Consider the following 24,042-nt stretch of genomic DNA (forward strand, 5'->3'; position numbering starts at 1 on the left):
TAGGAAATATGACGTTTACTTATGTACATAGTTGCCATCTTGTTTTTAATTACATGTTATTGGGGGTTATAACCTTCCGTGTTAATTAATATATTGTGTATATGGTAAATATATGATTGGAAATTGATGATTACCTACAACTAATGAAAATATTATAAACTAAGTTCGTTATAATTTATGTTAATTCGCTATTCGATATTCAGTATCTTCTTCTTTTTTACATTAGTGGTTCTTCGTGTCCGAAATTTCATAGACAAATACCTTATTAATGAAATTCTACATTTCAAATCAATTACGATCTGCTCCGATGGATTTTCCGAATACACGACTTTCATTTGATCTACAGATTTATGAAAAAAATGATGTCGTCGTATCGAAATTTAATACCGTGTGTTGTACAACTGATATACATTCGACTCGTTTCGATAATAGCGCCCGAAAAAATATTCGTTATGATATACGAGGATGAACCAAAAAGTACTTTGTTGAAAAAATGTTTGACCATTGAGTTTGACGACGGAAAATAATCCGAGGGGGTTAAATCCGACTAATAGGGTGTACATTGATATTTTTCGAGCAATTACCGCCATCTCTAGATCGAATTAGGTATTTCTGTGGTTATTTATGTATTTGAAACGTACGCGATTTTGGTACTTATCAATTTCGTGGCTTATGTATATGTAATGGCGTCATACGGCGATCGATACGTTTCGAAGGAATATTTTAAACGAGTTTATTATATAATGACAATTGATTGAACACTACGATGGTTTTTTTTTCATCAACAAATCAACTGTGTTGTATCTTCACGACTGCCCATCAATCAGTTTATTGATTATTTTATAAAGAATGCGTTGGCCATTCGTAAATCTATCGGAGCGAGAAAAGAAAAAAAAATTTATATTCGATTCCTATTATTCATAATGGAAAAGGAGTGGTTGGTTCTAATTGGAGAAAATTTCGTCCTAAAGTTAAAAGATGCATAGTTTATTATATACAGTGTGTTTTCTATATAAATTCCAGCACCTATCGGAATATATTTGATCTAAAATATCCCAAAGATGTTGAAAACTAAAAATCGACCATGCAGAATCGGATTTAGAGTTTCCGTAACGAAATTTTTAATTTTCGCCGTGTTTTATTTGAATAAATACGGGGGTTGTTACTAAAGATCATTCTCCACATCGACAAAGCGAACTATCGCATATCAATTTATGAAAAAACTTGTTTTTGGACAGTTAAAACATCGAACTGTTGGATCATCCACCGTACAGACCTTGTTTGGCATCGAACGATTTTTTATTCCAATAAATTGCGAGGTTAACGTTTTCGAAGGAGCGATGGTTGCGTTCAAACACATTTTTTGGAGGTATCTAATTCGGAATTAAACAAATGTTTCGTCAGTTGATTCAAAACATGCAAAAAATAACAATAAACTCGTATCGAACTCTAAATATTTGTACTCAACTTATAACCCTCGTATACTGAATCTTTTGTAATAGTAAATGCGCAAAATTTGATTATCGCATAAAAAGTATCATTAAATTAGTTAAATTTCACTTTTTTCAACATTAAATTTTATAGTGGTGGACCTAAAACATTCAAATATTTTCGATCGTCGTTTTTAGTTGCTCCCCCTGTATATATAGTTATAATTGCTGGTATTATGATAATTTAATCTTAATTTGAGGTTATAATATGAAATTAGCCCGTTACTTAATTATACAGGGTGTTATATGTGACTGAAAACCAGGAACGGCTCTTGCCCAATGGTTAATAATCCGTAACTTTTACAGGGACAAACTGTATAATGTAAATATAGTGAAAATGAAATTTTTGATCGATTTTATGTTTAATTCGATGAAATTTATATATATACATATATATTTAAAAACAATAAACTCGTATCGAACTCTAAATATTTGTACTCAACTTATAACCCTCGTATACTGAATCTTTTGTAATAGTAAATGCGCAAAATTTGATTATCGCATAAAAAGTATCATTAAATTAGTTAAATTTCACTTTTTTCAACATTAAATTTTATAGTGGTAGACCTAAAACATTCAAATATTTTCGATCGTCGTTTTTAGTTGCTCACCCTGTATATATCGTTATAATTGCTGGTATTATGATAATTTAATCTTAATTTGAGGTTATAATATGAAATTAGCCCGTTACTTAATTATACAGGGTGTTATATGTGACTGAAAACCAGGAACGGCTCTTGCCCAATGGTTAATAATCCGTAACTTTTACAGGGACAAACTGTATAATGTAAATATAGTGAAAATGAAATTTTTGATCGATTTTATGTTTAATTCGATGAAATTTATATATATACATATATATTTAAAAACAATAAACTCGTATCGAACTCTAAATATTTGTACTCAACTTATAACCCTCGTATACTGAATCTTTTGTAATAGTAAATGCGCAAAATTTGATTATCGCATAAAAAGTATCATTAAATTAGTTAAATTTCACTTTTTTCAACGTTAAATTTTATAGTGGTAGACCTAAAACATTCAAATATTTTCGATCGTCGTTTTTAGTTGCTCACCCTGTATATATAGTTATAATTGCTGGTATTATGATAATTTAATCTTAATTTGAGGTTATAATATGAAATTAGCCCGTTACTTAATTATACAGGGTGTTATATGACTGAAAACCAGGATCGGCTCTTGCCCAATGGTTAATAATCCGTAACTTTTACAGGGACAAACTGTATAATGTAAATATAGTGAAAATGAAATTTTTGATCGATTTTTTGTTTAATTCGATGAAATTCATATATATATATATATATATATATATATACATATATATTTAAAAACAATAAACTCGTATCGAATTCTAAATATTTGTACTTAACTTATAACCCTCGTATATTGAATCTTGTGTAATAGTAAATGAGCAAAATTTGATTATCGTATAAAAAGTATCATTAAATTAGTTAAATTTCACTTTTTTCAACATTAAATTTTATAGTGGTAGACCTAAAATATTCAAATATTTTCGATCGTCGTTTTTAGTTGCTCACCCTGTATATATAGTTATAATTGCTGGTATTATGATAATTTAATCTTAATTTGAGGTTATAATATGAAATTAGCCCGTTACTTAATTATACAGGGTGTTATATGACTGAAAACCAGGATCGGCTCTTGCCCAATGGTTAATAATCCGTAACTTTTACAGGGACAAACTGTATAATGTAAATATAGTGAAAATGAAATTTTTGATCGATTTTTTGTTTAATTCGATGAAATTCTATATATATATATATATATATATATATATATATATATATATATATATATATATACATATATATTTAAAAACAATAAACTCGTATCGAACTCTAAATATTTGTACTCAACTTATAACCCTCGTATACTGAATCTTTTGTAATAGTAAATGCGCAAAATTTGATTATCGCATAAAAAGTATCATTAAATTAGTTAAATTTCACTTTTTTCAACGTTAAATTTTATAGTGGTGGACCTAAAACATTCAAATATTTTCGATCGTCGTTTTTAGTTGCTCACCCTGTATATATCGTTATAATTGCTGGTATTATGATAATTTAATCTTAATTTGAGGTTATAATATGAAATTAGCCCGTTACTTAATTATACAGGGTGTTATATGTGACTGAAAACCAGGAACGGCTCTTGCCCAATGGTTAATAATCCGTAACTTTTACAGGAACAAACTGTATAATGTAAATATAGTGAAAATGAAATTTTTGATCGATTTTATGTTTAATTCGATGAAATTTATATATATACATATATATTTAAAAACAATAAACTCGTATCGAATTCTAAATATTTGTACTTAACTTATAACCCTCGTATATTGAATCTTGTGTAATAGTAAATGCGCAAAATTTGATTATCGCATAAAAAGTATCATTAAATTAGTTAAATTTCACTTTTTTCAACGTTAAATTTTATAGTGGTGGACCTAAAACATTCAAATATTTTCGATCGTCGTTTTTAGTTGCTCACCCTGTATATATCGTTATAATTGCTGGTATTATGATAATTTAATCTTAATTTGAGGTTATAATATGAAATTAGCCCGTTACTTAATTATACAGGGTGTTATATGTGACTGAAAACCAGGAACGGCTCTTGCCCAATGGTTAATAATCCGTAACTTTTACAGGGACAAACTGTATAATGTAAATATAGTGAAAATGAAATTTTTGATCGATTTTATGTTTAATTCGATGAAATTTATATATATACATATATATTTAAAAACAATAAACTCGTATCGAATTCTAAATATTTGTACTTAACTTATAACCCTCGTATATTGAATCTTGTGTAATAGTAAATGCGCAAAATTTGATTATCGTATAAAAAGTATCATTAAATTAGTTAAATTTCACTTTTTTCAACATTAAATTTTATAGTGGTAGACCTAAAACATTCAAATATTTTCGATCGTCGTTTTTAGTTGCTCACCCTGTATATATCGTTATAATTGCTGGTATTATGATAATTTAATCTTAATTTGAGGTTATAATATGAAATTAGCCCGTTACTTAATTATACAGGGTGTTATATGTGACTGAAAACCAGGAACGGCTCTTGCCCAATGGTTAATAATCCGTAACTTTTACAGGAACAAACTGTATAATGTAAATATAGTAAAAATGAGATTTTTGATCGATTTTTTAACAAAATTATACTTTCTGTTTAACTCTGTTTAAGATTTATGGTTTAAGAATTACCGTTCGCCATAAAGAAACATTCTGAAAAAAATTAACATAAATTGCGATTAGAATTATTGAATTTCCGAATTTCCCGCATCAAGTGTCGTGACACCCCGTATTTATTTTTTAAAATTAACACAGGAAATGAACCGATTTAACGATTCTACGAAAAGATATTCGAATAATATAATACAGACAATTAAACACCCCGCTTCTTATTAACAGATAGTCGTTTAATCTGATCAAATATTTTGATAAAATTGTACTACTTGAAAATGCTAATAGAAACAATTGGAACGTCTTCCGACATGACGGGAATACGCCGGTTTTAGAGATTAACATCGATATTTAGGGGAGAATCTTTTATAACTAATTAGATACCATAAAAACAGTTTTTTTTCCATATGTTAATAAAGAAAAATTAAAAACTAATTACTGGTGAGAAAATTTGTAAGAAGCCTGTTTCATACGTATGCAGTTCGTTCGTTTTCGGTCTCTGAACTGGTTTAGACAGGTTTTTATTGGGTCTAAGTTGGTGTTTGAGGATCAGTTTACACACAACTTGCATTATCATTTTTCAAAATTTTTTGAAAAATCAAACATTTCATAGGTAGTTTAAACATTTCAGTCAAGCCACTACCAAGTACCCTATTTATGAAATTATTTAGTTGACAACGTTGTCGAGAAACATTAAAACGAAGCATTTTCGTGCTTCAGATATGTGCTCGTCGAGTAGAATCGATTTCAGATTGATACAAGTTCAAATCTTACTAGAAAAATTTATTTTCGTTGCATCGAAACTTTGTTTACCGAATTTCAACAACAATTTTCGAACTTACTGCTACCAAATCGTTTAATAATGTAGACGACGTACCAGAAATTTAAAAAAAACGGGCTCTGTTGACGACGCGTCACAAAAAAAATAGTTTGGATAGTTTATATACAAGTTTCATTATCATTTTTTTAAATTCTTCTATCAATATTTATAGTGAAAAACATTATTGAAAAATCAAACATTTTATAGGTAGTTTAAACATTTCAGTAAAGCCACCACCAAGTGCCCCAGTCATCAAATGATTTAGTTGACCTATTAAAGTCTGGCAACGTTGTCGAAAAAGATTAAAATGAAACATTTTCATGCTTCAGATATGTGCTAGTCCAGTAGACTCGATTTCAGAATGAAACAAATTCAAACTTCAAGAAAAATTTATTTTCGTTGCATCCAAACTTTTTTTACCGAATTTCAACAACAATTTTCGAACTTACCGCTACCAAATCGTTTAATAACGTAGACGACGTACCAGAAATTTGAAAAAACGGGCTCTGTTGACGACGCGCCGCATTCTGGGCGGCCGGTATGTTCAATGACTAACGAAAATATGGAAACAGCAGTACTGGTGGATTCTAAAACGTTTGTACTATGGAGTTTACCGTCCACGTCTCCTCCACGCACTTCACGTTCGCAAATAAATTGGAATTTCGCGTGTGGTACCTCGGATGCAGCAATTGAAACGTAATTTTTGTTCAGGGTGCATTTACTTTACATAAATTCCCTAATAAACGTATTTCGGCGTTGTAGATCAAACATTTTGTAGGTAGTTTAAACATTTCAGTATAGCTCTATTTAAAAGTATTTGAAAAAATTGTTTTTTTTTGCCTCTTCGAACTTTATACAAAACATAGAATTTATAGTACGATTTTTTACATATTAATATAACTTACCAGATGTTTGGAGCCCTTTTTTCACGTATTTAATTAAAACAATTATCGACCCCACTAAAGACAGTTGATAAGAAAAAAACTTTTGTTTCCGGTGTGATTTGACAGCCCTACGTTGTTCCGGGCACTTAAACAGATGTACTTATTAGGTAGTACCAGATATTATCTATATCTTGGCGATATAGATAAAAGACGGGGATGTCATCATATTTAAATTAGTGAAAACGTATTTTTTTCTTGTAGAGATGGAAGTATTATGAATCGGTAACTGTTATTCGTTATAAACTCCGCCTATTTGTGGTTAAATCATCGCATGCATGGCGGTGGAAGCGTGACAAACTTTAATAGTACAGGCAAATTAGGCGATTTTGAAATAAAGCTTTAAATTAAATTGAGCGGTATGATTTTTTATATTCTGGATGGTTTTGGGATACCGAATATGTCTACAAACTTTTAACAAAATTACGGGCAAGGATTTTTGGAATTTTGGGACCTGTAACTCAAAAAATTTTTGAAACGCGAATAACTCAAAAACTATGAAGAATTCGAAAAAAATTTTATTATAAAAAATGTAGAGCACAAATTTTTCTATAAAAAAGTGTTCTGGGTATTTTTTCCTAACCTCAAAATTTTTACCTTAAAATTGTTTTATACACTCAAAAATATTTTGAAACGCGAATAACTCAAAAACTATGAGGAATTCGAAAAAAATTTTGTTATAAAAAATGTAGAACACAAAATTTTCTATAAAAAAGTGTTCTGGGTATTTTTTCCTAACCTCAAAATTTTTACCTTAAAATGGGTTTCTACACTCAAAAAAGTTTTGAATCGCGAATAACTCGAAAACTGCGGAGAATTCGAAAAAAAGTGCCAGAATAAAAATTGTACATCACAAAATTCTCTACAGATTGGTTTTCAGGCGTTTTTCCTAACCTCAAAATTTTTACCTTAAAATTGGTTTCTACACTCAAAAAAGTTTTGAATCGCGAATAACTCGAAAACTGCGGAGAATTCGAAAAAAAGTGCCAGAATAAAAATTGTACAGCACAAAATTCTCTACAGATTGGTTTTCAGGCGTTTTTCCTAACCTCAAAATTTTTACCTTAAAATGGGTTTCTACACTCAAAAAAGTTTTGAATCGCGAATAACTCGAAAACTGCGGAGAATTCGAAAAAAAGTGCCAGAATAAAAATTGTACAGCACAAAATTCTCTACAGATTGGTTTTCAGGCGTGTTTCCTAACCTCAAAATTTTTACCTTAAAATTGGTTTCTACACTCAAAAAAGTTTTGAATCGCGAATAACTCGAAAACTGCGGAGAATTCGAAAAAAAGTGCCAGAATAAAAATTGTACAGCAAAAAATTCTCTACAGATTGGTTTTCAGGCGTGTTTCCTAATCTCAAAATTTTTACCTCAAAATTGGTTTCTACACTCAAAAAAGTTTTGAATCGCGAATAACTCGAAAACTGCGGAGAATTCGAAAAAAAGTGCCAGAATAAAAATTGTACAGCAAAAAATTCTCTACAGATTGGTTTTCAGGCGTGTTTCCTAATCTCAAAATTTTTACCTTAAAATGGGTTTCTACACTCAAAAAAGTTTTGAATCGCGAATAACTCGAAAACTGCGGAGAATTCGAAAAAAAGTGCCAGAATAAAAATTGTACAGCAAAAAATTCTCTACAGATTGGTTTTCAGGCGTGTTTCCTAATCTCAAAATTTTTACCTTAAAATGGGTTTCTACACTCAAAAAAGTTTTGAATCGCGAATAACTCGAAAACTGCGGAGAATTCGAAAAAAAGTGCCAGAATAAAAATTGTACAGCACAAAATTCTCTACAGATTGGTTTTCAGGCGTTTTTCCTAACCTCAAAATTTTTACCTTAAAATGGGTTTCTACACTCAAAAAAGTTTTGAATCGCGAATAACTCGAAAACTGCGGAGAATTCGAAAAAAAGTGCCAGAATAAAAATTGTACAGCACAAAATTCTCTACAGATTGGTTTTCAGGCGTGTTTCCTAACCTCAAAATTTTTACCTTAAAATTGGTTTCTACACTCAAAAAAGTTTTGAATCGCGAATAACTCGAAAACTGCGGAGAATTCGAAAAAAAGTGCCAGAATAAAAATTGTACAGCAAAAAATTCTCTACAGATTGGTTTTCAGGCGTGTTTCCTAATCTCAAAATTTTTACCTCAAAATTGGTTTCTACACTCAAAAAAGTTTTGAATCGCGAATAACTCGAAAACTGCGGAGAATTCGAAAAAAAGTGCCAGAATAAAAATTGTACAGCAAAAAATTCTCTACAGATTGGTTTTCAGGCGTGTTTCCTAATCTCAAAATTTTTACCTCAAAATTGGTTTCTACACTCAAAAAAGTTTTGAATCGCGAATAACTCGAAAACTGCGGAGAAATCGAAAAAAAGTGCCAGAATAAAAATTGTACATCACAAAATTCTCTGCAGATTGGTTTTCAGGCGTTTTTCCTAACCTCAAAATTTTTACCTCAAAATTGGTTTCTACACTCAAAAAAGTTTTGAATCGCGAATAACTCGAAAACTACGGAGAAATCGAAAAAAAGTGCCAGAATAAAAAATGTACAGCATAAAATTCTCTACAGATTGGTTTTCAGGCGTTTTTCCTAACCTCAAAATTTTTACCTTAAAATTGGTTTCTACACTCAAAAAAGTTTTGAATCGCGAATAACTCGAAAACTGCGGAGAATTCGAAAAAAAGTGCCAGAATAAAAATTGTACAGCAAAAAATTCTCTACAGATTGGTTTTCAGGCGTGTTTCCTAATCTCAAAATTTTTACCTCAAAATTGGTTTCTACACTCAAAAAAGTTTTGAATCGCGAATAACTCGAAAACTGCGGAGAATTCGAAAAAAAGTGCCAGAATAAAAATTGTACATCACAAAATTCTCTGCAGATTGGTTTTCAGGCGTTTTTCCTAACCTCAAAATTTTTACCTCAAAATTGGTTTCTACACTCAAAAAAGTTTTGAATCGCGAATAACTCAAAAACTACGGAGAAATCGAAAAAAAAAGTCAGAATAAAAAATGTACAGCACAAAATTCTCTACAGACTGGTTTTCAGGCGTTTTTCCTAACCTCAAAATTTTTACCTTAAAATTGGTTTCTACACTCAAAAAAGTTTTGAATCGCGAATAACTCGAAAACTACGGAGAAATCGAAAAAAAAGTCAGAATAAAAAATGTACAGCACAGAATTCTCTACAGACTGGTTTTCAGGCGTTTTTCCTAACCTCAAAATTTTTACCTTAAAATTGGTTTCTACACTCAAAAAAGTTTTGAATCGCGAATAACTCGAAAACTACGGAGAAATCGAAAAAAAAGTCAGAATAAAAAATGTACAGCACAAAATTCTCTACAGACTGGTTTTCAGGCGTTTTTCCTAACCTCAAAATTTTTACCTTAAAATTGGTTTCTACACTCAAAAAAGTTTTGAATCGCGAATAACTCGAAAACTACGGAGAAATCGAAAAAAAAGTCAGAATAAAAAATGTACAGCACAAAATTCTCTACAGACTGGTTTTCAGGCGTTTTTCCTAACCTCAAAATTTTTACCTCAAAATTGGTTTCTACACTCAAAAAAGTTTTGAATCGCGAATAACTCGAAAACTGCGGAGAAATTGAAAAAAAAGTCAGAATAAAAATTGTACATCACAAAATTCTCTGCAGATTGGTTTTCAGGCGTTTTTCCTAACCTCAAAATTTTTACCTCAAAATTGGTTTCTACACTCAAAAAAATTTTGAATCGCGAATAACTCGAAACCTACGAAGATTTCGACACAAACTCCCTGGACAAAAAGTGTGGAAAACAATATTCTGTACAAAAGAGGTTTAAATTTTTCCCTAACCTCAAAATGTCACTTGATTTTTTGAGTTAGAGCAGTTTCCATGGCTTGAATTCGCCCGGCGGGAATTCGCGATTCTATCTACGGCTTTCGGGCGATTTACTCAGAAATAGTGACTCCAACGAAAAAATAACTGGAGACCTTTTTTGTAGAAAATTTTTTGTTCTACATTTTTTATAATTTCAATTTTTTTCAAATTCCTCTTAATTTTCGAGTTATTCGCGTTTCAAAATTTTGTTTGTTCCATCCTAAATTACCCGTACTATAAAACACATACTTTATTATGTGATAACACACGATTTTCTTAATAATATTGGTAATGGAAATCGAATGCAGTCACGATAGGTTTTTGTCGTTAATTACTTAAGTCAGCCATTTTGATTTCCGCGCTCAAATTAATGCAATAAATCTTTGTTTTCACTTAAATCAAAAGTAAAATTAAAAATCAACTAAAATCATTACGAAGTACGTCATATTATTGATTCATACAGTGTGTATCTTCAATTTGGTATACACGAACGTGCTCTGCACGCTTTTTCTATGATATTCTATGACATATGATTTCTACAGATATTCGCTGGATTCAAAAGTTTCATAATTATTTTCTTTGATTAACTATGAACTAAATTTACGATTTTTGGAAAAAAACGACCCTTATAATACGAATTAAGGGGTGTAATAGACAAAACACCCCGCAATTCATATTAAATAACTTTCATACGTACGGAACTAACTATAATTTCACAAATTATCTAGTACAATGAAAATTATATTTTTAAACGTTTTTCCCATGGTATTTTATCACAATATGGTGTCAAACAATTCCAAAATTTGTCAAAAATTATAGTCTACTATAAAATAGAGTCAGACAATCGTCAATTCAGGTAAAAAACTAAATTTTTTAGGTTATTTATTTCTTAAATAATAGTTCCGGCTCGAAGGACCATTATTTAACAGTTTGTGACGTAATTATATAGTTACTGCTCGTTCTACGTTATATATACAGGGTAAAAATGAAAAACGTTTTGTTGTAAAAAATGTAGAGTATAAAATTTTAAATTAAAAAGTTCGAAATATTTTTTCCTAACCTCAAAATTGTTACCTTAAAATTGGTTTACACACTCAAAAATATTTTGAAACGCGAATAACTCAAAAAATATGAGGAATTCGAAAAAAATTTTGTGATAAAAAATGTAGAGCGCAAAATTTTTTATAAAAAAGTGTTCTGGGTATTTTTCCTAACCTCAAAATTGTTACCTTAAAATTGGTTTACACACTCAAAAATATTTTGAAACGCGAATAACTCAAAAAATATGAGGAATTCGAAAAAAATTTTGTGATAAAAAATGTAGAGCGCAAAATTTTTTATAAAAAAGTGTTCTGGGTATTTTTTCCTAACCTCAAAATTGTTACCTTAAAATTGGTTTACACACTCAAAAATATTTTGAAACGCGAATAACTCAAAAAATATGAGGAATTCGAAAAAAATTTTGTGATAAAAAATGTAGAGCGCAAAATTTTTTATAAAAAAGTGTTCTGGGTATTTTTTCCTAACCTCAAAATTGTTACCTTAAAATTGGTTTACACACTCAAAAATATTTTGAAACGCGAATAACTCAAAAAATATGAGGAATTCGAAAAAAATTTTGTGATAAAAAATGTAGAGCGCAAAATTTTTTATAAAAAAGTGTTCTGGGTATTTTTTCCTAACCTCAAAATTGTTACCTTAAAATTGTTTTATACACTCAAAAATATTTTGAAACGCGAATAACTCAAAAAATATGAGGAATTCGAAAAAAATTTTTTGATAAAAAATGTAGAGCGCAAAATTTTTTATAAAAAAGTGTTCTGGGTATTTTTTCCTAACCTCAAAATTGTTACCTTAAAATTGGTTTACACACTCAAAAATATTTTGAAACGCGAATAACTCAAAAAATATGAGGAATTCGAAAAAAATTTTGTGATAAAAAATGTAGAGCGCAAAATTTTTTATAAAAAAGTGTTCTGGGTATTTTTTCCTAACCTCAAAATTGTTACCTTAAAATTGGTTTACACACTCAAAAATATTTTGAAACGCGAATAACTCAAAAAATATGAGGAATTCGAAAAAAATTTTTTGATAAAAAATGTAGAGCGCAAAATTTTTTATAAAAAAGTGTTCTGGGTATTTTTTCCTAACCTCAAAATTGTTACCTTAAAATTGTTTTATACACTCAAAAATATTTTGAAACGCGAATAACTCAAAAAATATGAGGAATTCGAAAAAAATTTTTTGATAAAAAATGTAGAGCGCAAAATTTTTTATAAAAAAGTGTTCTGGGTATTTTTTCCTAACCTCAAAATTGTTACCTTAAAATTGGTTTACACACTCAAAAATATTTTGAAACGCGAATAACTCAAAAAATATGAGGAATTCGAAAAAAATTTTGTGATAAAAAATGTAGAGCGCAAAATTTTTTATAAAAAAGTGTTCTGGGTATTTTTTCCTAACCTCAAAATTGTTACCTTAAAATTGGTTTACACACTCAAAAATATTTTGAAACGCGAATAACTCAAAAAATATGAGGAATTCGAAAAAAATTTTTTGATAAAAAATGTAGAGCGCAAAATTTTTTATAAAAAAGTGTTCTGGGTATTTTTTCCTAACCTCAAAATTGTTACCTTAAAATTGTTTTATACACTCAAAAATATTTTGAAACGCGAATAACTCAAAAAATATGAGGAATTCGAAAAAAATTTTTTGATAAAAAATGTAGAGCGCAAAATTTTTTATAAAAAAGTGTTCTGGGTATTTTTTCCTAACCTCAAAATTGTTACCTTAAAATTGTTTTATACACTCAAAAATATTTTGAAACGCGAATAACTCAAAAAATATGAGGAATTCGAAAAAAATTTTTTGATAAAAAATGTAGAGCGCAAAATTTTTTATAAAAAAGTGTTCTGGGTATTTTTTCCTAACCTCAAAATTGTTACCTTAAAATTGTTTTATACACTCAAAAATATTGTGAAACGCGAGTAAAGTAAAATTTTTTCTAAACAACCAGAAATGTTTTACAGATTTTCTAAATAGCCCCAAGATACGGTTCAAAATGATTTTGGTTTTAGCGCCTTCGTTTTTTTTTCATCCAGCTGCCCTTTTTGTCCATAAGGCACCAGGAGACGTTACCCAACGCGTTAAAGTACTACTCAATGTTTTATCTAAACTTCCTGAGTGGTTAGTACCGATGTACGGATCCTGGATCCTTATAGAAGCTTCCTGGAGATACCCCGGACTGGTAGAACCCCCAAAGACACATGTTGTTTCATGTCCAATGTCCAAAATCAATTATTTTCCTCGGTATGTTACATAGTTTTAAAATTGGACATATTTATGGTCATATATTAACGGGTTTATTATGATTGAATAGCTCCAAATACTGATGAGTTTGTACGAAATCGATTTCCCAAATATACAGATGAGTAAGTTGAAAATAGTGTCTGCCGGTATTCATTGGGCCTTCACTGATTCAACCTTTTCTTTTTTGAATCTATTATTAGACTATGCAACAATTAGTCGGTAATTACCAACGAAAAAAACCGAATAATTACTAGTTTTGAGACCCGGTTCCGGAATATACAAGACAAAAAACTTCATAATAAAGAAAAAACTACCGTTTACGTTTTTCGTTTCGTCTTGGAAAGTACCATATGTCGAAAAATCTAAACAAGTATAAGTGCGTATGAAGTACCCGGCCCACTTTGTTCGACATGCATATCATTAACGAAATTATGGTTTTTTGGAGGCCGCGAACTTGTAATTTTTCTTCCTTCGGGGATTTTTTCGGACGTTGACTGTCACAGATCGAAGAATATTTTTTACTCGTTTTCACATGCTGTTTCCTTCGAGTTTTTTTTCATAAACTAACAACCGGTGCTCATATCTTACAAAATATATCGAAAAAAAAACATTCCAATACAAAAATCGTCCGTAATAACCCGACGACATTTATATTTGTCGATATCCCAAAAAAACTCATTCAAAACATGTTTTTCCATATTTCCTGAAGCTTTTTGGTCCCATAAGTACCCGGCTGGACCTAGAGATGTCGGTAGCTGCTCGAAAAATGCCACTGAACTAAAAAGTTCACAAAATATTAAATAGTAAACGAAATTGTACAACCTGCAAGGACCAGCATCACACCAAATGAAATGACGAGTCTAGAATTGTTGAAAAAAACCTAAAAGAAAAAAGATGGCCAGCTAGAACGTGGGTTCGTTATGAAATAAAATAATAATCAATACAATGGACTGAAGAGGGAGGACCAGGTTCAAAACATTTATATCCCAAAAAAACGTATTCAAAACATGTTTTTCCATCTTTCCTGAAGCTTTTTTCCATAAAAACCACAATCCGTCATCTGCCTATTCCAATAAACAAAAGTAATAATAATCACACGGCGATAAATCGGGACTATATGGAGGATAATCCGCTGATTCTCAGTCCAACGTTTGTATCGTATGTGGATGGTCCCATAAGTACCTTGTTGGACCTAGAGATGTCGGTAGTTCCTCGAAAAATACCACTGAACTAAAAAGTTCACAAAATATTAAATAGTAAACGAAATTGTACAACCTGCAAGGACCAGCATCACACCAAATGAAATGACGAGTCTAGAAATGTCGAAAAAAAAACGAAAAGAAAAAAAATGGCCAGCTAGAACGTGGGTTCGTTATGAAATAAAATAATAATCAATACAATGGACTGAAGAGGGAGGACCAGGTTCAAAACATTTATATCCCAAAAAAACGTATTCAAAACATGTTTTTCCATCTTTCCTGAAGCTTTTTTCCATAAAAACCACAATCCGTCATCTGCCTATTCCAATAAACAAAAGTAATAATAATCACACGGCGATAAATCGGGACTATATGGAGGATAATCCGCTGATTCTCAGTCCAACGTTTGTATCGTACGTGGATGGTCCCATAAGTACCTTGTTGGACCTAGAGATGTCGGTAGTTCCTCGAAAAATACCACTGAACTAAAAAGTTCACAAAATATTAAATAGTAAACGAAATTGTACAACCTGCAAGGACCAGCATCACACCAAATGAAATGACGAGTCTAGAAATGTCGAAAAAAAAACCAAAAGAAAAAAATGGCCAGCTAGAACGTGGGTTCGTTATGAAATAAAATAATAATCAATACAATGGACTGAAGAGGGAGGACCAGGTTCAAAACATTTATATCCCAGAAAAACTCATTCAAAACATGTTTTTCCATATTTCCTGAAGCTTTTTTTCATAAAAACCACAATTCGTCATCTGCCTATTCCAATAAACAAAAGTAATAATAATCACACGGCGATAAATCGGGACTATATGGAGGATAATCCGCTGATTCTCAGTCCAACGTTTGTATCGTATGTGGATGGTCCCATAAGTACCTTGTTGGACCTAGAGATGTCGGTAGTTCCTCGAAAAATACCACTGAACTAAAAAGTTCACAAAATATTAAATAGTAAACGAAATTGTACAACCTGCAAGGACCAGCATCACACCAAATGAAATGACGAGTCTAGAAATGTCGAAAAAAAAACGAAAAGAAAAAAAATGGCCAGCTAGAACGTGGGTTCGTTATGAAATAAAATAATAATCAATACAATGGACTGAAGAGGGAGGACCAGGTTCAAAACATTTATATCCCAGAAAAACTCATTCAAAACATGTTTTTCCATATTTCCTGAAGCTTTTTTTCATAAAAACCACAATTCGTCATCTGCCTATTCCAATAAACAAAAGTAATAATAATCACACGGCGATAAATCGGGACCATAGGGAGGATAATACGCTGATTCTCAGTCCAACGTTTGTATCGTATGTGGATGGTCCCATAAGTACCTTGTTGGACCTAGAGATGTCGGTAGTTCCTCGAAAAATACCACTGAACTAAAAAGTTCACAAAATATTAAATAGTAAACGAAATTGTACAACCTGCAAGGACCAGCATCACACCAAATGAAATGACGAGTCTAGAAATGTCGAAAAAAAAACGAAAAGAAAAAAAATGGCCAGCTAGAACGTGGGTTCGTTATGAAATAAAATAATAATCAATACAATGGACTGAAGAGGGAGGACCAGGTTCAAAACATTTATATCCCAGAAAAACTCATTCAAAACATGTTTTTCCATATTTCCTGAAGCTTTTTTTCATAAAAACCACAATTCGTCATCTGCCTATTCCAATAAACAAAAGTAATAATAATCACACGGCGATAAATCGGGACCATAGGGAGGATAATACGCTGATTCTCAGTCCAACGTTTGTATCGTATGTGGATGGTCCCATAAGTACCTTGTTGGACCTAGAGATGTCGGTAGTTCCTCGAAAAATACCACTGAACTAAAAAGTTCACAAAATATTAAATAGTAAACGAAATTGTACAACCTGCAAGGACCAGCATCACACCAAATGAAATGACGAGTCTAGAAATGTCGAAAAAAAAACGAAAAGAAAAAAAATGGCCAGCTAGAACGTGGGTTCGTTATGAAATAAAATAATAATCAACACGATGGACTGAAGAGGGAGGACCAGGTTCAAAGAAGACAAAGCGAAATCGGCGTATTTGGACAAGATAATCCACCACCACCAGTTCAACAATATTTTTCCAATACCCCAAACTTTTCGAGTAACTTATGACTCCAAAACAAAGAAATTGAAGAATTTTCCTCAGTTCTGGATGGTTTTTCCTTGATAAGTGATAAATCATGGATATGAGCTCGAAATTAAACAACCGTCGTTCCTATGGGTCAGTTCTGGATGGTTTACCAGCATTCGATTACCAGAAATACTGGAAAAAATCGATTGGTCCCACCAATTCGGAACATCCAATCGATACTCCATGATTCCCATACTATATTTCGATTTGAACCGAATCAAACCAAATTTTCAAACTGGTTCAATGAGTCTTGGTACAATAGACCTTTCAGATTATCCCCTTCAACTTTATTTCCTTCCTTGAAGTTCCGATGTAGATTTAGTTGAAGATTTCGAATCTACAATGAAATCTTTTGATCTGGTTTTGACTTCAATATGGTTCGTGATGGACCGAGGCAATTGGGTGGGAAGAACCTTGTTGAGGAAAGAAGAAGATCAAAGGACAAGAGGACGTCCACGACGAAACCGTGGAGATGATTTGGAAAGGAATAGAGAATTGGCGTGAACAAAACTAGATGGAGGAAAGCAGAGCCGAGGTCTGTTGAGCTCTGGCGAATTTCTACCGCGAGATTTTTGGGTTTATGGTAGACGGTACGTCTGTAGTATTGAGAACAGTTTTTGGAAATCGACTGAACAAAATAATAAGAAAATTTTCTTTCGTAAAAATAAACTACTTACGCAAACACGATAATTTTCCTTATTCCACGAAAAATAATTGGTTCCAGTCACAAAATGGTGGTTATCAATATTAATAAGAAGTAGGAGGGTTGTAATCAAAAATCAATTTGAATATATAGGCAGGCAGTTGGTGGCGGTTGGTTGATAGGGGAGGGTATATACGGTGACCATTTCTAGAATAATTCGTTTTTGAATTTCGATCTATTACGGAAATAATTTAGTAGTAAGACAAAGTTAAAGACAGATTTAACAAATGCTGTATTGAAATCGAAGAATCAACGGGAAAAAATGCCAATAGAAGTGCCCCAAACACGCTCGTCCAACTATTTTAACATGATGCCAAATTTGATGACAATTGCACGATAAAAAATATTAAAAGAGACCTACGTCCAACGCTAGACGCGGTTAACTGTTTGATTATGACGATGATGAAACTTAATAATGAAGTTATCAACCCCATAGATGCATTTGAACATCTGGTCATCGATTATCTGCAAAAGGAAGTAGTTAGATCTTGATAATCTGCAAAAGGAGGTGATTTTATTTGATAATCTACAAAAGGAAGTCATTAAACCTTGATATCTGCATAAGGAACTGATTAAATCTGATAATATGCAAAAGGAAGTGATTAGATCTTGATAATCTGCAAAAGGAGGTGATTTTATTTGATAATCTGCAAAAGGAAGTCATTAAACCTTGATATCTGCATAAGGAACTGATTAAATCTGATAATATGCAAAAGGAAGTGATTAGATCTTGATAATCTGCAAAAGAAAGTAATTAGATCTTGATAATCTGCAAAAGGAGGTGATCTTATTTGATAATCTGCAAAAGGAAGTCATTAAACCTTGATATCTGCATAAGGAACTGATTAAATCTGATAATATGCAAAAGGAAGTGATTAGATCTTGATAATCTGCAAAAGGAAGTAGTTAGATCTTGATAATCTGCAAAAGGAGGTGATCTTATTTGATAATCTGCAAAAGGAAGTCATTAAACCTTGATATCTGCATAAGGAACTGATTAAATCTGATAATATGCAAAAGGAAGTGATTAGATCTTGATAATCTGCAAAAGGAGGTGATTTTATTTGATAATCTGCAAAAGGAAGTCATTAAACCTTGATATCTGCATAAGGAACTGATTAAATCTGATAATATGCAAAAGGAAGTGATTAGATCTTGATAATCTGCAAAAGAAAGTAATTAGATCTTGATAATCTGCAAAAGGAGGTGATTTTATTTGATAATCTGCAAAAGGAAGTCATTAAACCTTGATATCTGCATAAGGAACTGATTAAATCTGATAATATGCAAAAGGAAGTGATTAGATCTTGATAATCTGCAAAAGAAAGTAATTAGATCTTGATAATCTGCAAAAGGAGGTGATTTTATTTGATAATCTACAAAAGGAAGTCATTAAACCTTGATATCTGCATAAGGAACTGATTAAATCTGATAATATGCAAAAGGAAGTGATTAGATCTTGATAATCTGCAAAAGAAAGTAATTAGATCTTGATAATCTGCAAAAGGAGGTGATTTTATTTGATAATCTGCAAAAGGAAGTCATTAAACCTTGATATCTGCATAAGGAACTGATTAAATCTGATAATATGCAAAAGGAAGTGATTAGATCTTGATAATCTGCAAAAGGAAGTAGTTAGATCTTGATAATCTGCAAAAGGAGGTGATCTTATTTGATAATCTGCAAAAGGAAGTCATTAAACCTTGATATCTGCATAAGGAACTGATTAAATCTGATAATCTGCAAAAGGAAGTGATTAGATCTTGATAATCTGCAAAAGGAGGTGATTTTATTTGATAATCTGCAAAAGGAAGTCATTAAACCTTGATATCTGCATAAGGAACTGATTAAATCTGATAATCTGCAAAAGGAAGTGATTAGATCTTGATAATCTGCAAAAGGAGGTGATCTTATTTGATAATCTGCAAAAGGAAGTCATTAAACCTTGATATCTGCATAAGGAACTGATTAAATCTGATAATCTGCAAAAGGAAGTGATTAGATCTTGATAATCTGCAAAAGGAGGTGATTTTATTTGATAATCTGCAAAAGGAAGTCATTAAACCTTGATATCTGCATAAGGAACTGATTAAATCTGATAATCTGCAAAAGGAAGTGATTAGATCTTGATAATCTGCAAAAGGAGGTGATTTTATTTGATAATCTGCAAAAGGAAGTCATTAAACCTTGATATCTGCATAAGGAACTGATTAAATCTGATAATATGCAAAAGGAAGTGATTAGATCTTGATAATCTGCAAAAGGAGGTGATTTTATTTGATAATCTGCAAAAGGAAGTCATTAAACCTTGATATCTGCATAAGGAACTGATTAAATCTGATAATCTGCAAAAGGAAGTGATTAGATCTTGATAATCTGCAAAAGGAAGTAATTAGATCTTGATAATCTGCAAAAGGAGGTGATTTTATTTGATAATCTGCAAAAGGAAGTCATTAAACCTTGATATCTGCATAAGGAACTGATTAAATCTGATAATCTGCAAAAGGAAGTGATTAGATCTTGATAATCTGCAAAAGGAAGTAGTTAGATCTTGATAATCTGCAAAAGGAGGTGATTTTATTTGATAATCTGCAAAAGGAAGTCATTAAACCTTGATAACTGCATAAGGAACTGATTAAATCTGATAATCTGCAAAAGGAAGTGATTAGATCTTGATAATCTGCAAAAGGAGGTGATTTTATTTGATAATCTGCAAAAGGAAGTCATTAAACCTTGATATCTGCATAAGGAACTGATTAAATCTGATAATATGCAAAAGGAAGTGATTAGATCTTGATAATCTGCAAAAGGAGGTGATTTTATTTGATAATCTGCAAAAGGAAGTCATTAAACCTTGATATCTGCATAAGGAACTGATTAAATCTGATAATCTGCAAAAGGAAGTGATTAGATCTTGATAATCTGCAAAAGGAAGTAGTTAGATCTTGATAATCTGCAAAAGGAGGTGATTTTATTTGATAATCTGCAAAAGGAAGTCATTAAACCTTGATATCTGCATAAGGAAATGATTAAATCTGATAATCTGCAAAAGGAAGTGATTAGATTTTGATAATCTGCAAAAGGAGGTGATTTTATTTGATAATCTGCAAAAGGAAGTCATTAAACCTTGATATCTGCATAAGGAACTGATTAAATCTGATAATCTGCAAAAGGAAGTGATTAGATCTTGATAATCTGCAAAAGGAAATGATTAGATCTTGATAATCTGCAAAAGGAGGTGATTTTATTTGACAATCTGCAAAAGGAAGTCATTAAACCTTGATATCTGCATAAGAAAGGGATTAAATCTGATAATCTGCAAAAGGAAGTGATTAGATCTTGATAATCTGCAAAAGGAAGTGATTAGATCTTGATAATATGCGAAAGAAAGTCATTAGATCTTGATATCTGCAAAAATAGGTGATTAGATTTGATAATCTGCAAAAATAGGTGATTAGATTTGATAATCTGCAAAAGGAAGTGATTAGATTTGATAATCTGTATAAGCAGGTGATTATCAAATTACTTGTGGCACCACCAAGTAACTTAATACCTCAATTGGGGTACTGTCGCCTCAACAGACATCTTAAGACTCTAAACTGAGCAGATAATAAGGAATATCTACCTAGAGGATGAACATCTCTATCCCGAGCACTCTACACCTGGTAGGGCTTGAAATAGAAGACGAAGATCTCTGGAAATCAAAGCCTTTTAACATTCCAGACTATTTAAAAGGAGTGGGGATGATGGATCAGTTGTAGATAGATGTTTTTGGTAGCAGTGTATACGAGACCCCAAATTATAGCACGTGGTTCGTCGTACACTACCCTACAGCACTGTTGGTTGTTATACCTAAGATTTCCTCCTTTTACTGTATTAATGCGACCACCTTGTATAAATAAAGAATCGAATTATTAATTTATTCAGTTTTTATCGTCCTAGTCGCGTTATTTGAGCTAATATTCGTTCTAGGGAAAGTTTGAGCTTTATTGAGTTCGAAAATTTCTTCAGAAGCACGCGAACGTCTTTTCAATCCTTCCCGTATATTCAAAAACGACAAATTTGTTGGCGATTCCAACAAGAATGCTAACAGAGTTGCCGATTCGAGTTGTGCATGCTTCAATTCATCAGCAGTCGCTACTCGAACAATTTGTATTTTGTTTTTCCAGCACGATATTAATTTTAGTTAGGAATTCCTCGATTATTGATGACAGGCTACCTCTTTTCGTTCAGTCGAAAGAAACGAGTTTGAATTCTTCGAATTACCCTTCATCTGATAGTTTCGATTACGAATATGTTGGGGATTTTTTATTAATAAACGTCCGAAACGTAATGGGATAACTTTATCAACGTTGATATAAATTTACGGAAATTTGATCAAATTAACGTCAAAAATAACGTTGCCATACTTAAAATAGTACGCAGATTGAATGAATGTGGAAAAAATGAGGTTATGTTACTGTTTATTCGTAAAAGAAACGTTGCCAGACTCAAAATATTACGTAGATTGAAGGAATGTACAAAATTGAGGTTATTTTACTGTTTTTTTACAAATTAACGTCAAAAATAACGTTGCCAGACTTGAAATAGTACGTAGATTGAGGGAATGTACAAAAAATGAGGTTATGTTACTGTTTATTCGTAAAAGAAACGTTGCCAGACTCAAAATATTACGTAGATTGAAGGAATGTCCGAAATTGAGGTTATTTTACTGTTTTTTTACGAATTAACGTCAAAAATAACGTTGCCAGACTTGAAATAGTATGTAGATTGAGTGAATGTACAAAAAATGAGGTTACGTTACTGTTTATTCGTAAAAGAAACGTTGCCAGACTCAAAATATTACGTAGATTGAAGGAATGTCCAAAATTGAGGTTATTTTACTGTTTTTTTACGAATTAACGTCAAAAATAACGTTGCCAGACTTGAAATAGTATGTAGATTGAGTGAATGTACAAAAAATGAGGTTACGTTACTGTTTATTCGTAAAAGAAACGTTGCCAGACTCAAAATATTACGTAGATTGAAGGAATGTCCGAAATTGAGGTTATTTTACTGTTTTTTTACGAATTAACGTCAAAAATAACGTTGCCAGACTTGAAATAGTATGTAGATTGAGTGAATGTACAAAAAATGAGGTTATGTTACTGTTTATTTGTAAAAGAAACGTTGCCAGACTCAAAATATTAGGTAGATTAAAGGAATGTGGAAAATTGAGGTTATTTTACTGTTTATTTACGAATTAACGTCAAAAATAACGTTGCCATACTTAAAATAGTACGCAGATTGAATGAATGTGGAAAAAATGAGGTTACGTTAATGTTTATTCGTAAAAGAAACGTTGCCAGACTCAAAATATTACGTAGATTGAAGGAATGTCCGAAATTGAGGTTATTTTACTGTTTTTTTACGAATTAACGTCAAAAATAACGTTGCCAGACTTGAAATAGTACGTAAATTGAAGGAATATGAAAAAAATGAGGTTACGTTACTGTTTATTCGTAAAAGAAACGTTGCCAGACTCAAAATATTACGTAGATTAAAGGAATGTGGAAAATTGAGGTTATTTTACTGTTTTTTTACGAATTAACGTCAAAAATAACGTTGCCAGACTTGAAATAGTACGTAAATTGAAGGAATATGAAAAAAATGAGGTTACGTTACTGTTTATTCGTAAAAGAAACGTTGCCAGACTCAAAATATTACGTAGATTAAAGGAATGTGGAAAATTGAGGTTATTTTACTGTTTTTTTACGAATTAACGTCAAAAATAACGTTGCCAGACTTGAAATAGTACGTAGATTGAGGGAATGTACAAAAAATGAGGTTATGTTACTGTTTATTCGTAAAAGAAACGTTGCCAGACTCAAAATATTACGTAGATTGAAGGAATGTCCGAAATTGAGGTTATTTTACTGTTTTTTTACGAATTAACGTCAAAAATAACGTTGCCAGACTTGAAATAGTATGTAGATTGAGTGAATGTACAAAAAATGAGGTTACGTTACTGTTTATTCGTAAAAGAAACGTTGCCAGACTCAAAATATTACGTAGATTGAAGGAATGTCCAAAATTGAGGTTATTTTACTGTTTTTTTACGAATTAACGTCAAAAATAACGTTGCCAGACTTGAAATAGTATGTAGATTGAGTGAATGTACAAAAAATGAGGTTACGTTACTGTTTATTCGTAAAAGAAACGTTGCCAGACTCAAAATATTACGTAGATTGAAGGAATGTCCGAAATTGAGGTTATTTTACTGTTTTTTTACGAATTAACGTCAAAAATAACGTTGCCAGACTTGAAATAGTATGT

The sequence above is a fragment of the Diorhabda sublineata genome, chromosome 1 (assembly GCF_026230105.1).
Source record: "Diorhabda sublineata isolate icDioSubl1.1 chromosome 1, icDioSubl1.1, whole genome shotgun sequence".
Classification (NCBI taxonomy): Eukaryota; Metazoa; Arthropoda; class Insecta; order Coleoptera; family Chrysomelidae; genus Diorhabda; species Diorhabda sublineata.